Consider the following 5,690-nt stretch of genomic DNA (forward strand, 5'->3'; position numbering starts at 1 on the left):
GCCCTGCCTGTCCTTCCTGAACAGTTTATATCCATCCATGACAGTACTCCCGTCATGTGAGTTATCCCACCAAGTCTCTGTTATTCCAATCACATCATAATTTCTTGACTGTGCCAGGACTTCCAGTTCTCCCTGCTTGTTTCCCAGGCTTCTTGCATTTGTGTATAGGCACTTAAGATAACTCGCTGATCTTCCCGCTTTCTCAATATGAGGCAGGAGTCCTTCCCTCTTGCGCTCTCCTGCTCGTGCTTCCTCACGGTATCTCATTTCCCCACTTACCTCAGGGCTTTGGTCTCCTTCCCCCGGTGAACCTAGTTTAAAGCCCTCCTCACTAGGTTAGCCAGCCTGCTTGCGAAGATGCTCTTCCCTCTCTTCGTTAGGTGGAGCCCGTCTCTGCCTAGCACTCCTCCTTCTTGGAACACCATCCCGTGGTCAAAGAATCCAAAGCCTTCTCTCCGACACCACCTGCGTAGCCATTCGTTGACTTCCACAATTCGACGGTCTCTACCCAGGCCTTTTCCCTGCACAGGGAGGATGGACGAGAACACCACTTGTGCCTCAAACTCCTTTATCCTTCTTCCCAGAGCCACGTAGTCTGCAGTGATCCGCTCAAGGTCATTCTTGGCAGTATCATTGGTGCCCACGTGGAGAAGCAGGAAGGGGTAGCGATCCGAGGGCTTGATGAGTCTCGGCAGTCTCTCCGTCACATCTCGAATCCTAGCTCCTGGCAAGCATCAGACCTCTCGGTTTTCTCGGTCGGGGCGGCAGATATATGACTCAGTCCCCCTGAGGAGGGAGTCCCCGATCATCACCACCCTCCTCCTCCTCTTGGGAGCGGTGGTCGTAGAACCCCCATCCCTAGGACAGTGCATCTCATGCCTTCCAATCAGTGGAGTCTCCTTCTGCTCCCTTCCCGCAGATGTATCATCTACTCCACTGTCCGCATTAGTACCTGTGGAGAGAACATGAAAACGGTTGCTCACCTGTATCTCCATTGCTGGTACATGGACGCTCCTCTTTCTTCTTCTGGAGGTCACATGCTGCCAGTTTTCTACACCTTCCCTCAGTCCCCTCTGCGCAATCTGCTCCGATTCTTCAGAACGTTGTGCCTGTAGAAGCATATCCTGACGTCTGTCCAGGAAATCTTCATTTTCTCTTATGCAACGCAGGGTTGATACTTGTTGCTCCAGACCTCGAACCTTCTCTTCCAATATGGAGACCAGCTTGCACTTTGTACAGACAAAGTCGTTTCTGTCCTGTGGAAGAAAAACAAACATGGCACAACCTGTGCAGGTTACAACAACTGAACGCTCACCTTCCATGCTACCTTCCTTCTAAGACCTTCCTCAGCTGTTGTAGCAACTCACAGAAGTCCGTGCGATGTAAGGCTCAGTGGGCTCTCCGCAGGCGAACTCCCAGCCAAACTCCCTCTGTTAGCCTCCGCTGTTCGCCGGTCAGTTGGTTCGCTGCTGACTGCCTTTTTATACCAGTCAGGCCCACCCAAGGCCCACCTGTAACAAAGCACTCCCAATTCACACTGTTCAAACAAACAAACAAACAAACAATCAAACAATCAAGCACACGGTCAAACTGACAAACTGTCCCCTGCAACAGACACTCAGATGCTCACCAACACAGCCCCCCAATGCAGCACTTAGCATACCTCCTCTCTGACAGATCCCAGGCAAACTCCCTCTGTTAGCCTCCGCTGTTCGCCGCTCAGCTGGTTCGCTGCTGACTGCCTTTTTATACCAGTCAGGCCCACTCAAGGCCCACCTGTAACAAAGCACTCCCAATTCACACTGTTCAAACAAACAAACAATCAAACAATCAAGCACACGGTCAAACTGACAAACTGTCCCCTGCAACAGACACTCAGATATTCACCAACACAGCCCCCCAATGCAGCACTTAGCGTACCTCCTCTCTGACAGATCCCAGGCAAACTCCCTCTGTTAGCCTCCGCTGTTCGCCGCTACATATGCCATGTAACATATCTACTGAATATATTCATCCTATTCGTATGCATGTATCATTTTTGTATTCAAAGTTGTGAATATTGGCTGTGTACTTCTCAGATTTTAAGTAGCCTTAGTAAAGCATTTGGTCAGCTTCTTTAGAAAGGAATTTGCAAGTTAAGTGGCCAATCAAGAAACACTTAACAGACAATGGATTTTGGAAGACTCCATCCACATGAAAAGTCTACCTGAGGACATTCAAGGTAGTATGTAAACAATGGCTGCCACTTGTAAGGAACTGAGTCATGCATGGACATGTGACTTGCCCATGTGACTCCAAAACTCCATCCTGGAGCTGAATTCTGGATAGGAGAGAGAAACTCTATTTAAGCTCCTGGGAGACCCCTCCATTTTGTCTTCAGCTGGCTCAAGAGATAGCCTCTCCACCCTCAAAAAATACCTGAAAGAAACCTGAACAAAGGACAGTAACCGCGGGGGTCTGAGTGATCGCTGGACCCAGACTAGAAGGAGGCTAGTCTGTAAAAGAAGCTTACTGGAACATCTCTGAGGGTGAGATTTACCTGTATTAAGTTTCTTAAATATATTAGGCTTAGACTTGCATGTTTTGTTTTATTTTGCTTGGTAACTTACTTTGTTCTGTCTGTTATTACTCGAGACCACTTAAATCCTACTTTCTATGCTTAATAAAATCACTTTTGTTTATTAATTAACCCAGATTAAGTGATTAATACCTGGGACAGGGGGAGGGCAAACAGCTGTGCGTATCTCTCTATCAGTGTTATAGAAGGTGGACAATTTGTGAGTTTACCCTGCATAAGCTTTATACAGAGTAAAACAGATTTATTTGGGGTTTGGATCCCACTGGGAACTGGGCAGCTGGGTGCTGGAGACAGGAGTACCTGCTGAGTGGATTTCAGTGAAAGCCTGCAGCTTTGGGGACGTGGTTCAGACCCCGGGTCTGTGTTTCATCAGGCTTGCATGTCTGGCTCAACAAGACAGGGTTCTGCAGTCCCAATCTGAGAGGGACCCAAGATGCTCACTAGAGACCAAGCCCTTTTAAATGTCTTGAGGTAGACATCAAAAAACTGGGACATCCCAAATAAGCAGTCTCGTTTGAAAATATAGACCAGGACTCTTGGGTGCTGTTTCTGGCTCTGTGAAGGCAGTGTGAACTAATAGCTCAGTAGAATGGAGTCTAACAGTTGGAGGGCTAGAAGTAAGGACTCCTGGGTTCCATTCCCAGCTCTAGGAGGGACGTGGGGTCTCATGCTTAGAGCTGGGGACTGAGAGTGAAAAATCCTGGGTCTGTTTCTGGCTTTGGGAGGTGAGTTAGGCCAGGTTTCCTGGCTCTGCTGGTGGAATGGAATCTAAGGCTGGGATTTCCAAAGCAACCTAGGGGAGTTAGGTGCCAGTCTGCCATTGGAAGTCTAATGCCCTGAGCCAAGAACATACTCACAGCTCCTATTGAGAGTTGAATGTGCACTACATCATATAAGTAGGATACAGCTCTTTAACATTAGAGGGGTGTCCAGTCAAGATAGGATTTTTCCCCTAAGAGATAGGCTCTGGTTAAACCACTAGTTACTGGGCTTTGGTGAGTGGAATTATCCAGCCTGTATTTTGCAGGAGGTCAGACTATATGATCACTGCAGGCTTTAAAAATGATATATGACTGCTCAGTTTGTTGTCTATCAACAATGAGCTGCATCTAGCAAAGTCTCCTGTGTATTTCTTTGTCTTCCTTTTATGGTTCCTGTGTTTTGGCAGGTAGAACACCCAAATGAAGAAGGGAAATCAAACCAATGTGAAGGAATTTATTCTGTTTGGGTTCCCTGGCTCTTGGTATTTGCAGATCTCTCTCTTCCTGCTTTTCTTGTTCATGTACATCCTGATGCTGATGGGAAACATCACCATCATATCCTTAGTGGGTACCCACCGCCGCCTCCACACGCCTATGTACTTCTTCCTCTGCAATCTGTCCTTCCTAGACATCTGTTTCACCACTGCCTACATTCCCAAAATTCTTGCCATCCTTGTGTCCCAAAGCAAAACTATATCTCCTTCCCCAGTTGCCTCCTGCAGATGTACTTTGTCTTCTCCCTAGGCTGCACTGAATATCTACTCCTGGCTGTCATAGCTATGATCGCTATTTGGCCATTTGCCACCCATTGCACTATAGCTCCATCATGAACAGCACCTTGTCCATTCAGCTGGCCCTTGGCTCATGAGCAAGTAGCTTCCTGACTATTTCTGTGCCAGTGTTTCTGATCATCAGGTTATCTTTCTGTGACCCTACCACCATCAACCATTTCTTCTGTGACATAGATTCTTGGATAGAGCTCTCCTGCACAGACATGCACCTCGTTGAGATGGTGTACATTACTATCTGCTTTATTGTCATCCTGGGCTCCTGTGAAGTCACCCTGGTCTCCTACATTTACATCATCTCCACCATCCTGAGAATCCCATCTGCCCACAGCTGGCAAAAGGCCTTTTCCACTTTGCTCTTCCCATTTCACCATTGTGGTTATATGGTATGGCTGCTCTATTTTTCCGTACATTAAGTCTTCTAAACAGAACTCGCTGGAAATGAACAAAATTGTCACCCTCTTGAACACTATTGTGACACTGTTGCTTAACTCCTTCATATACGCTCTACGGAACAAAGGCATTAAAGAAATCTTGAGAAAGGCATTCAGTAGGATGTGACACTATTCTCCAATTGCCTAGATATCATTGATTTAGGCAGTCAGTGAGGGGAAATCAAGTGAGCAATCAAAACAATAATAATAAATACATTTTATCTCATATATAATAATATTAATATTAATAATAATAATTAATAATAATGTAGAATTTGTATTCGAAAACTATATTACATGGGCCTGATTCTGATCTATGATAAAGTAACTTTGGACTCTTTTGGCACTGTAAATGGGCCATAAAGTGGGATTAACTGTAATTTGAAAGGTCTTGAAGACCCCTTTACACTACTGGAATGATGCAAAGGGGCCTTATTTTAAATGAGGATCAGGCGCTCATTGTTTGTGTGTCTAAAGTAATCTGATATAATATATTTCTCCATTTTACCCAGATACTTGCTTGTGATCTTTTGTATTCAAAAACTTTTGATGTATCTCCACTTGCATTGTCATGATTTTGTTTATGGTTCCAGTATCTGTTGATTAGACTCTGAAAACTTGGAGAAGACTTGGATGTGACTGGGAAGCTGTGACAATACTTTGTCACATCTGTCAACACCTCGATGTAAATCTGACAAGTTTTCACAAAGTTTTACATGTTTGACATGTCTCTAACTCCATTACAACATTGTGACAAGGCTCTATGGTCCAGATCCTCAACGGTATTTAGACACTGAAATCAGGCTGGGACTTTGAAAGGAGCTTAAAGGAATTAGGCACCAAACTCTTCTTAAATTTTGATAGGATTGGTGGGTCTAACTTTCTTAGACTCCTTTAGAAATCACAACCTAAACAACAGTAAAATATAAATATGGATCCAGTGTTGATAAAGCTCACATTTTCAACACTGTGTACGTAGACTTGGAAGGATTAGATATTTGTCGTAAATGCTGGCAAAATGTCGATCTCACCATAAACACACAAACTAATGAAAAAATAGTCTCATTGATAATGACAGAAATGAACAGATAGGCAAAGTAAGAAAAATGCTGCTTGACAACTTATTTGA

The 5,690-nt window shown here is 44.9% G+C and overlaps 1 pseudogene; it reads left to right on the forward strand.

The window, feature by feature from the left end:
- The first annotated feature begins 3,759 nt into the window (after positions 1–3,759).
- LOC135888396 (olfactory receptor 6F1-like) lies at positions 3,760–4,688 on the forward strand (annotated as a pseudogene).
- The last annotated feature ends 1,002 nt before the right edge of the window (positions 4,689–5,690 follow it).

Source organism: Emys orbicularis, chromosome 13, assembly GCF_028017835.1.
Source record: "Emys orbicularis isolate rEmyOrb1 chromosome 13, rEmyOrb1.hap1, whole genome shotgun sequence".
NCBI lineage: Eukaryota > Metazoa > Chordata > Testudines > Emydidae > Emys > Emys orbicularis.